The 12,127-nt window shown below is 46.2% G+C and overlaps 1 pseudogene; it reads right to left on the bottom strand.

Annotated features, from left to right (window-relative positions):
* The window catches only part of LOC122905371, a 34,915-nt pseudogene extending 23,163 nt beyond the window's left edge, over positions 1-11,752 (bottom strand).
* Between the last annotated feature and the right edge of the window lie 375 nt (positions 11,753-12,127).

The following is a 12,127-nucleotide window of genomic DNA, read 5'->3' as shown; positions in this document are numbered from 1 at the left end:
GGAAAGAGGTGTGCTGGATAGCAGGGACAGATCTCCAACAGACGAGTCCTGACAAGGGAGCTACCTCCCATCTTAACTCCATCTTCTGCCTAAGACAGATGGGGACTGCCGGAGGACAGAAGAGTCTGCATGCACACCGGGTACCCATCGCAGAGGCCCTGTGGGCCAGACACTGTGACCCAGCTCCCATACACACAGCCACATACTCCAGAGTTTCCCACTCCACCCTGAGAACGGTTGGACTTTAAGGGTACGCGCGGCTGAGACAGCTTCAAGCCCAGGTTGTCACTGGAAGGTCCTGAGTGTTACGTCTTTGTTCCGATAGAATCTTAATTCCAGTGATCACTGTCCTGCAGTTTCCCGTATAAACTAGAATTTCACCCACCTGTGTCAGGGGCATTTCAGAGGCTTTAACTTTGGAGCCTCACACATGCTCTGCAGGGAAGAGGAGAAAGGACCCCAGCATGCATCATGGAGAGAGGTCTGTCCTATCCCTGCCAGGTGGTCCTTGCTTGGTGCAGGGATAACACATGGATAACACATGGACAACACATGGACAACACATGGACAGGGATAACGCTTGTGACCTACACAAGCGGCCCAGCCCCAGCACACAGACACGTGTTCCTCTAGCTGATAAGCATGTTACAAAAAACATCTGACCGCACGCAACTCCGATATTCTCTGCTCTATTCTACTCTACTCGGTGCTGTTGGTGACTCAGCAGGCCGAGGTCATGACTGCCGACAGGCTCAGCCCACAAGAACACATTGCCCATTTCCACAACATGATGCCTTTGCATGCGAATGGCACATCCCCAAACTCAGCTTGAAGCTACTGAAGGAGAGCTGTTTCTTACTCACGGCTTTAGGCTGCACACAGTGGGCACAAAAGAGGCTGATGATCCCCATTCTGCAGCCGACATCCAGAATCACTTTATCGTTCAGGGATTCTTTATTTTGCATGATAAATTGTGGTATTTAGTTGTCCGCGGCTGGTCTGCCAACATTTCCAAGTGAAGTTTCTAGAGGAAATACACATTAGGAATCACTGCCTGTAATATGAACTGTGCTGAGCTCTGGTTTAAGAAGGAAGATCAGAGTCTGAGCTAATAAGCCCCTTGAGCCCACCACACATGCCTAAAAATACAAGCAACAAAGAAAAAAAAAACACAAATCCCGAAGACCTAAATATGCTGGCATATAAAAACACAACAGTGAAGAAATGAAATGGAATTTTCTGGAATCCTTTCAGTTCAGTGTGATGCTACCTACGGCTTCACCCTATACCTCCCCAAGAGCCGGATGAGCACACAGGCGGGTAGACCACTCAGGAAGTGGAGCAGACACTGCCCTCCTGACCACTGTTCCCACTGGAGACAGGAGGAACCACCAAATTCCCCACCAGTTACCACTTGGCCAAGTATCCACCAAGAGAGATGCCAGAGAAGGCACACTGGCCCCTCATGAAACTACAGCTCTGGAGGGAGCTGACGAACCCACAAGGGTGAGCTCAAGGTCTCCAGCCATGTCCAGAGGGAGGAAAACACATGAAACCCAAGATAACATAAAACCCCATGGGAATCACGCCAATCCCCAGAGAAAAAAAGAAAGGGTCCTCCAAATGGTTCATGAAACCATGGGTGGAAGTCAGAGCCCAGAATGGCTGCACCCACAACACTGACCCCCACGCCCAACTTTTCAGGTCTCGAGCTGCAGAACACCCAGTGTAGATATAGTTTGGCTGCAAGGCAGACACTGAAGCTACCCGGACCTCGTCAGCACAGATAGGAAGTCTGCACAGGGCCTTCATGAGCCCATGAGTGTCACAAAGACACTCAGCACTGAGAAACAAAAGACTGAGGGTCAGAGGAGACACAATCAATATTCAGCCATCCCACCTGAATAGTCCACCTTGACAGAAAGTCAGAACTAGGTTGCTAATGTGTACATATAACCTGACAAAAATAAAAAGAAAAATGAGCAAATTATATGAAAGTTTACCAAAAAAAAGAAGAAATAGAAAAGGCCAACAAAATATAGAAGATGACCAATCTGACTTTAAAAATGGAAATCAAAATCAAGAAATACCATGTTTCACCTTTAAGATGAGAGATCTGTATTTACTTTAGCAATGTGCGGTTGGGAAATGAGGATTCATGTACACTGGTGGTATACAATTGCCAATCTTTCTGGAGGGGAAACTGGCAAAACCCGCCAAAGTGAAAAAACACATACACCCTACAAATTTACCCAAGAGAAATTCTAGCAGAAGTTTAGCAAGATTTCTATAAGAGAAAACCCATTAGAGCACTGCTTGTTGTGGGGCAAAGCTGTTAATCAAGCAAACCACCAATAGGGCCCTTTTAAAATCAATAAGATACTCTTGATAGTCTGAAAGCTCTACAGATGCCTGAGTGCCTCAGTTAGGCATCTGACTTCAGCTTGGATCATGATCCCAGGGTCCTGGGATCGAGTCCCACATCGGGCTCCCTGCCCCGCGGGAGTCTGCTTCTTCCTCTGCCCGCCGCTCCCCCTGCTTGTGCCCGCTGTCTCTTCCTGACAAATCAGAAAGTAAATAAAATCTTTCCGAAAAATAAGTCTGAAAGCTCTAATCATATACATACATCAAGGGGTTTTCCTTTACTGTAACACGTTGAACCATGAAATGGGACACACCTACCAAAAACGTACATGAGAAAGGGCCCTGCAGCTTGTGGGTTACACAGCAAACACTCGTGCAATGACAGCAGATGCCTGCCGGCTCCCCACACCTTCCCAGCCCGGCCCTGCAGCCAGGAAAGCCAACCTCACCGAGCGCGGAGAGGGATGCCACAAGGGCTGGGCTGGCTCAGTGCTACCCACTACCAGTCCACCATGGCGGACTGTGAAAGAAAGCAGGGTTACTACCCCCGCAGGAGGAAGATCTTCTCTTGGCCTAGCAACAGTCCAGCCAATGAGAAACTGCCGCGTTTGGCCAATGAAAAGCTGCCGCCGCCCTTCAGAGGGCATTTCTTCCACACAGCCCCACCCACTCCCCCTTCCTAACGAAAAGCTTCCTGGCCTTGGTTCTCCAGACCGGCCTGCAGTTCCCCACGGGGCGCTTGTCCTGCCCTGCGGTTCCCTCACTTCTCCCGAAGAAGCCCACTTTGTTGGTACGGCCGTTATTTTAAGGCTGCTGCCACCAGACGCCCTGGCAACAGGAACCACCATCCTGACTCCCAGAGAACCAGCTTCCTGGTCGCTTCCCTTCATAAACATCTTCCAACACTGCTTTTTAACTTTACATAACTGAATCAAAAGTTATTCTTTCATGTCTTGCTTCTTTCACCCAACATCCTGTCTGTGATTCAGCACGCATCAGTTTTTGTCTAGCTTTAAGATGTAAACAAGGTCTACCTAGACCATACAGTTATGGGTCTTTGTCCTAACTGGGGAAAAACTTTAAAAAAACTAATAAGCTATTTATTTATTTAGAGTTATTATTATTGGTTTATGTAACATTTTTGTATTTTATTTTTAAAATAAAATGTGTTACTTTATTTTAAATATTGAGAAAATTTCACCATCTCATTGTTCAGATAACATCTCTAAACCACCATGGGACACTCCAGCCCACCACATGCTTTTGTAGGGTCTGCCAGCTAAGAATGGCTTTCACATTTTTTAATTGGTTAGGGTAAGGATTTGCTCATTTCCTCATGGTCTTACAGCCACTCACCACCACGATGGCAGAGCCGAGGAGCCACACGCCCTGCTGAGCCAAAGAAAACTTCTGTGCACCCTGTGCTAAGCCATGAAGAGGAGCAGCCCAGCTGAAGCTAACTTGAAAGCTGAGGCAGGAAACCACCACCTCCATAGCCCCAGCCGTGCCAGGGTTCCATAGCTGCCAAAGTACTCCTCGTCCTGCCACGTGTCCTCAGGGTCACAATCCTCCAGGTGCTTCCTGAGGTGGTTTGCAAGTACATACCCACAGCAGCCCCTGTGCTTGCCCCACCACCAATCAGCAGTTGTCTGCCTCAGGATGAGAATTTTTTCTCCTCTCAAAAAGCTGAGCTGGATAAAAACATATAAAGAAGTCAAAATTCAAGAAAAACCTGTAGTTGGTATTTCAATAGTGGCTCAGTGACAAGCCCCCCATCATTGGGGCCCAAATCAGCTATTTTAAAAGACTCAATGGGTAATTACACAAACTCACAATTTCTGAAAATGATACCAACATTGAGAGACTTTTGTGGAACATCTACATGAAAGAAAGCACAGCATAACTGATATTTTTTAAAGGAAAGATTAAAATTTTTGATCAACTTAAGACAGAATTTCTCTATCGCCTCTTTGCTATAACTCAGCTATGTGGCAGCTGATTCACTTACTGGAGTAGAAAAAACTACATTCAAGTGAGTATCTTTTTTAAAGTTTTATTTATTTGAGAGAGAGAGAGAGTGGGAGTGGGAGAAAGGCCAGAGGGAGTGGGAGAGAGGACCTACAGCAGACTCCCCACTGAGCACTGAGCATGGAGCCCAGTGCTGAACTTGACCTCACAACCCTGAGATCATGACCTGTGCTGAAATCAAGAGGCAGATGCTTAACCATCTGAGCCACCATCTTCAAGTCGGTATTTTTATTTTATAGCCTTAATGTTTATTAACTAGAATAGGTTCTAAATCAAGGTTTCTAAAAAGAAACTGCAACAGGTGCTTCCTTCCCCCATTCCTCACCCAGATATCTTTCACCTAAGGCTTGGCATCAGAATCTGTTAGTCTGGGAAAAGAAGGATCACTCACAGGTCTCAATTGGCTCTAAACATCTGAATACTTCTTTACTTAACTTTGGTATGACTTATTAAAAATTCTTATCTGATTCTGTCATCTAGCATGCCATTTAGCCAAATCCATAAAACATGAACCCAGGGTCCGAGGCCCCTGCCTATAAGCAAGTGTGTAGGGTTACCTGCGTCTGGTCATCGCAGAATAGTCTGCAATGGCCATGAACTCTTCTGGCTGCACACCCTCCTGGAGTTGCTCACCACACTCCACCACACTTCTCCCTTCCGCTCAAAACCAAGGAAAGAACAGAGGATGACTGTGGGGCTTCTCTCCGTGTCCATCCTAACAACCTGTAACCTTTGGTTATCAGGAAGGTTTCAAATGAAGAGCCCCATGACCATGGTTAATCACAAAATTTGGGTCATCTTCACCAGCAGGATCAAGGGATCTCACCCTTACTCCACTTCTCCTTTTCGTCTCTAGTACAAAATTACTTGCATCCTAAGAAGTACATCAAATAAGTAAGAAAAAGGCACTTTTAGTGTCTACTTGGTGACTGATAATGATCACCAGCAACTCCTTCTGAAAGTGGTGACTGGCCCCAAGAGAAAGAAGACCTGCTTCTAGGCCTCATGCTCTCTGGACCTCTACAGACTGGAGGACAGAACTGGGCAGACTTCCAGAAGGTGCCAGGGGCCAGGCCCAACCCTCATGGTCTGACTTGGACAGCAAGTCTGCTCATATAGACTGCTCAGGACCCAAAAGGGGAGCCTGAGGCCACACACTGCCCAGTCTCTACTTTCTGTCAGAAGAGGCTTGTCTGGAAGAAGTCCACTGGAGGTGGCAGAACCTCTAAGCCCATGTTCCAGTTCAATGCAGCAACTCCATCCCAATATGTGCATTTTTAAAGAAGTTAACTAAACATATACATAATTCATGTTCTTTGGAAAATATGTGAAGCACAAGTGTACACAGAGGAAAATTAAAACCATCTTTATTCTCACCCACTGGTCAGAAATAATGATGCTTAACAAGTTAACATTTATATTTTTTCAGGCTTTTTTTTTCCCCAAGATTTTCTTTATTTACTGTCAGAGAGAGAGAGAGTACAAGCAGGAGGAGGGGCAGGCAGAGCATACAGAGAGGAAGCAGCCTCCCCATCGAGCAAGGAGCCCAAAACAGGACTCAGTCCCAGCAACCTGGAATCATGACCTGAGCCGAAAGCAAACACTTAATGGAGTCACCCAGGCATCCCTCGGGCTTTATTTTTAAGATTTATTTACTTTGAGAGTGAGAAAGAGCACTCCTGGGTGGGAGAGTGGCCAGAGAGGGAGCGAGAGAATTTCAAGCCAATTCCCTGCTGAGCACAAGCCTGACAGAGGGCTCGACTTCATGACCCTGAGGTCATCACCTGAGCCAAAACCAAGAGTTGGACGTTCAACTGACTGAGCCACCAAGGCACCCCCAGGCCCCCTTTTAAGTGTACACGTAGCATGTGCATACAGAGTGTTTACTGGGATCATGAAATTCTGCCTTGTGATATGTGTCCCACTTATTAAATTATTTTTTTATTAAGTTCTATTTGCCAACATGCTGTACATCGTTAGTTTTCTATGTAGCATCCAATGATTCATTAGTTGGGTGTAACACTCACTTATTATATTCCTAACATTTTTCCTCCTTGTTAAATTATTTCTAAATACCTCTTCCTAACATTTGATAATATTCTGTGAATTATCATAACTAATTTAACTGATTTCCTAGTTTGGTACCCTTAAACTATTTCCAGTTTATACTTTTACAAATTATGTTAGGATGAACTTTTTTTTTTAAAGATTTTTATTTACTTATTTGACAGAGGGAGATCACAAGTAGGCAGAGAGGCAGGCAGAGAGAGAGAGGGAAGCAGCCTCCCCACTGAGCAGAGATCCCAATGCGGGACTCGATCCCAGGACCCTGAGATCATGACCTGAGCCAAAGACAGAGGCTTAAACCACTGAGACACCCAGGCGTCCCTAAGTCGAACTTTCTAAAAAATATCATTTTGTCTGTCATGATAATTTTCTCAAGATAAACTTCAGAGAGGGAAATGGCAGATTAAGATTCCGTGTATTTACACGCATGCACACACTCATACACACGCACAGTTGTTCTTTTGACAAAGTTATTTGAGAAGGATGTAACACTTTTTTTGCCTTTCTAACTAACATAATACCTTGTGAGAAACTTCCCAATTCTTAGAATCCTAACTTACAAATTTCAACAACTGTACAATATTCTGCAATAAGAATTATTCCTGATTCCTCAGTCATCCTTGACTAATGGACGTTCTCCTGGTGTCCAGCTCTCTACCACGGTGTGGCCACAACATTCATACACATTTACTCTCGTGTGACATTTTATTTCTAGAAGACAGATGACCAAGGATGGACCACAAGCTTTTTATTCACACATTTGCAAGACTCTTCCATACAGGGTGCGGCGCCCACACTTCTCCAGCGAAGCGGACAGCACCCTCCAGCGACTACTCACGGCAATGGGCACCATCATGGTCTTTAATTTTTGCCGGAGCGACAGGTGTAGAGATGCCAAAAAAAGCAAATATGTGGGGAAACCAGACTATTTCTTATACTCCGTAAGAAAGACTTTTAATAGTATAAGGAGACACTAATTATTTATTGTGGGGTTTATGACAGATGTTACAAGAGCACAAACAGCACAAAACTAGGGGCAAGTAAGTAGAGCTAATGTGGAGGTGTCTTATGCTGTGAAGCGGTCAGACACAAACAGCACTGGGGTGGGTTAAAGATGTGCATCACAGTTTCTTGGTAACCACTAAAATATTAGTAAAAGATACAGGTGCAAAACCAACAGAGGAGACAATGTGGCATTATTAGCAATAATTATTTAATCCAAACAGAGGTAACACAGGAGAAAGGTACCAAAAAGTAAGGGAAAACAGCAAGATGGCCAACTCAACCACATCAGTCAACATGTTCAATGTTAACGGACTAAATACTCTAATTAAAGGGCAGAGATTACCGACAGGAAAGAAACGGACATTTCTACAGCATTTTACAACAGAAACATTTTAAATATAAGGTTTTTGATTCAAAATATAGGTGTATGTGCACCATGCAAGCTGGTACACCAATATTAATATAAGATAAACTAGATATAAGACCAAAAAAGTACTAGGTAAAAAGAGATTTCATAAAAATAAAAAAGTCAATTAGTTTAGAAAGTAAAAACTATCCTGAATGTATATGTCAAATAACAGATTCAAAATACGTGAAGCAAAAAGTGACAGATGCAAAAGGAAGTTAAAAAAAAAAAAGACAAACCCACAATCATAGTGGAGATTTCTTTAAAATTGTATTTATTTATTTTAGAGAGAGAGAGAGCAGGTGTCTAAGCAAGTGCAGGGAGCGGCAGAGGGAGAGAAACAGAACCTAGAAGGGGAGGGGGGCACGTGACCCTACGACCCTGAGATCATGACCAGAGCCAAAACTGTGAGTCAGACACGTAACTCATGAGTGACCCGGCACAGCCATAGCGGGAATTTCTGAAGCTCATCCCGCTCGATAATTACACAACAAGTGGGCAATAAAGCAGAAAGGACACAAATGTTTGAACAATACTAGTAACACATTTGACATTAATGACATTTATAGAAAACCACCAACGGCAGAAAACAGATTCTTTGTGGGTGCGTGTGGGGCACTCACAACAGCCCACCTGACTAGGCCACAAAGCACGCCTGAATAAATTTCCAAAGACTGAAATTGTACAGAGCATATTTTCTGACCAAACATAAGCAAACCAAAATTAAATAACAAAGAGATAAATAAAAATCCCTAAATCTCCTGAAATAGCACTTCTGAATAGCCCAGAAACTATCTGATTTCCACTGTGACATATTACCAATTATTTTAACCGATCAAAAATAAAAATACAACATAGTTAAGTGTGTAAGGCAAGAAAACTGAGGGCAAGAGGAAAAGTCATACCTTTGAACACATGTACTAGAGAAGAAATGTTCAAGTCAGTGTTGCAAATTTCCATCAAAGATGCTACAAGATATCGCGTTCACTCCGCTCGCAGAGAGACACGGCACGTAGTTAAGGAGAGCACTTTTATTCTTGCATGCTAGCTTCTTACACTCCGGAAGATGCTTCTTCCCTGCTAGCCGGCGCAGGGCTTGCCCTGGGGTGCTCTCCGAGGACACGGAGCCGGCGGTGAGCAGGAGGCACGGCGGGGTGGCGGCCTGGGTCCCCTCAGCTCTGGCATGGCAGCGCTGGCGGCGGCGGCTCCTCGCGCTTTTCTTTCTCCAGGCTGCTGTAGCCACTGCTCATGCTGCTGGTCCTGTCGCATGTGGGCTGCCTTTCCCCCAGGCGCAGGCGGCCAGGCAGGGGGTGCCAAGCCTGCCCGCCCGTGAGGTTCCCAGCACGAGGCCCCGAGCCACCGGCCGGCCGCCCTGCTGCAGCTGCGGCCGCTGCTCACTCACACCGGTCCTCCCGGCCCCTCCCAGTTATATAATCATGGTCAGCCAATCACAACAGGTTACATGAGTTAGGCGCATGGACACTGCACTAAAGCATATAGGGCATGCAGAGATCACGCAGAGAGCATGCAGGCGCCAGGTCCAATGAGGATTGCTTCCTCATTCGGATGAAGCTTGTTCATTCTAAAGCCCGACTGCATTGGCTCATCGCCAGCCGCCATCCCGTCCGGCCTGCCTGTGGGGTCCCGGACACCCCGACAGCTCCCCCTTTTTATTTTTGTTTAAAGAGCTGGAAAGAGACCATGCCTGTCTTAGGTTGAGGGGTTGGCTCGTATCCTTACCCGTCCTCAAAGACTGTAGAGCATGCTACAGCTTCTGTCTTAGGTTGGTATGTGGCCACCTCCTACATTATCCGTCTTTGACTACCGGTCTAGCATACTAAGCCAGACTTGAGGGGAGCCGCCTGTTTCTAAGGCAACCATGGCTTGTTGGGATATTAGGCGGTCTCACTGTGCCGACACTCGTATGCACATAAGGAAATAGATTAAGAGGAGAAAACCCAGGCCAAATAATATAAACAAGGCCCCAACGCCCACCCATTGTTCACCCATGATATGAAGTCCATGGCTTTGGCTATATCAACCCTCGAGTCATTGAGGGAGGATATCTCCTGCCGTAAGGTTTGAGTAAGGTTATCAAACTCAAAGGTCCATGTACCGTTGAGCAAAGTTCCTAGATGTTTGGAAATATTGGCTGCCCGAGATAGGTTGGTATATTGTGTGCTGGTGATACAAAGTCCTGTCATAGAGGTCACATATGTAGAAGTCAGGACCTCTGAAATGATGTTCATTCGTTCTTTTAGGAGGTCCACCCTTTGGTTCAGTAGCATGATGCCCCTATGGAGGTGTTCATTAATGGCACTTTGTGTAGAGAGGGCTGCTGCCGTGGAGCTGGTAAGATTGTTGAGCACTTAAGCAGTGGGCACAGACAGTGCCAGAGCTGTTCCGGCAGCTGCTGCTGAGGTGGCCATTACAGCTATTGCCGTAATGACAGCAGCAGTAATTCCAAAGTCTCTTTTTACTCGTAGCATTACTGTTAAGTCCTTGTTCTGTACTTTTACTGGAAAAGGGATATAGGTTGGAATACGAGCAAGTATGGCCAAATCATATACGGAACCGTCCCAGCAACTAGATATAACACAAGAATCATTATTCTGGGTACAATCCAAGCTATTATTACTGACATGAGAATAATTGGATAAAATGAAGACAAACGGAGCCCAAACACATAGAGGGTTGGAGCAAACGGAATGGTCGGGCCCTTAGAGCAGTTGACATTTACATCAGTTTCAAAAGGGTTACTAGTATTATATACATGTTATATACATAACTATAATTTTTTAAACTGCCTCTGTTTAGGAACGCCAAACCATTGAGTTGAGTGCAAGCACCCTTCTTGGAGCAGAGCAACCAGGAGTCAAAAGGATTGGCGGGAACACCCTGTGTGGGGTTCCCAAAGGAGAAGTTATATCCAGAGAAAGAAGAATTAGTGAAATTAGGAATTTTGGGGGAGAAGGTGAAATCACAATTTGTGAAGACACAGTGTGGAGTGAGTTTGCTTTGGCAACCTGTCCAGCTAGGGGGCCAGGTAAAAGGATTTTTGAAAAGTTGTTAGTGGCAGTAGTAGGATCAAAGGGTACTTTGGGTGAAGTTAAACAACCTTTTACTAGAGTCCATATAGCCATGGTACCAGAAGGCAGAGGAGTTTTTTTGTTAGCCTTTTGTAAGTCTTCCCCCAAATGTTCCCGTTGTGGGATATTTAATAGTCTCTCATCTAAAAACCAAGGGGCGATATCCTCTACTGTTTGTAAAAATCTCCTTGCTGAGGAGGTTTTTAGGGGCGTCCCCTTAGCCTTTAACAGAATCTTTAGGGGCCCTTCCATACGGGCTCTGGATATCTCTGAGCCCATAATTTCTCTTCACTTATGTATCGCTTCTGTTTTAGTGGCCGCTTTTTGCGTGACTAGTTTAGTTTCAGTTTTAATGGCCGCTTTTCGCGTGCCTAGTTTTAAAGTTACTGAACTGTGTTTCGCGTGTTCGGATAGTCGCAATACCGTGAACGTCAAGGCTGCCTTTTCTTAGATTTATTTGCTTACCTTACGATTTGCTTACCTTAATGTAGTTTCAGGTTCCCGGGTTTCGGCACCACTTATCGCGTTCACTCCGCCTGCAGAGAGACACGACACGTAGTTAAAGAGAGCTCTTTTATTCTTGCATGCTAGCTTCTTACACTCCGGAGGATGCTTCTTCCCTGCTGGCCAGCACGGGGCTTGCCCTGGGGTGCTCTCCGAGGACACGGAGCCGGCGGCGAGCAGGAGGCATGGTGGGGCGGCAGCCTGGGTCCCCTCGGCTCCGGCACGGCGGCGCTGGCGGCGGTGGCTCCTCGCACTTTTCTTTCTCCAGGCTGCTGTAGCCGCTGGTCATGCTGCTGGTCCTGTTGCATGTGGGCTGCCTTCCCCGCAGGTGCAGGCGGCCAGGCAGGGGGTGCCGCGCCTGCCCGCCCCGTGAGGTTCCTGGCACAAGGCCCCGGGCCGCCGGCCGGCCTTTCTGCTGCAGCTGTGGCTGCTGCTCACTCACACCGGTCCTCCCGGCCCCTCCTAGTTATATAATCATGGTCAGCCAATCACAACAGGTTACATGAGTTAGGCGCATGGACACTGCACTAAAGCATATAGGGCATGCAGAGATCACGCAGAGAGCATGCAGGCGCCTGGTCCAATGAGGATTGCTTCCTCATTCGGATGAAGCTTGTTCATTCTAAAGCCCGACCACACTGGCTCATCGCCAGCCGCCATCCCG

Source organism: Neovison vison, chromosome 4 (genome assembly GCF_020171115.1).
Source record: "Neovison vison isolate M4711 chromosome 4, ASM_NN_V1, whole genome shotgun sequence".
Lineage (NCBI taxonomy): Eukaryota > Metazoa > Chordata > Mammalia > Carnivora > Mustelidae > Neogale > Neogale vison.
This window is presented reverse-complemented; position numbering and strand designations above follow the sequence as displayed.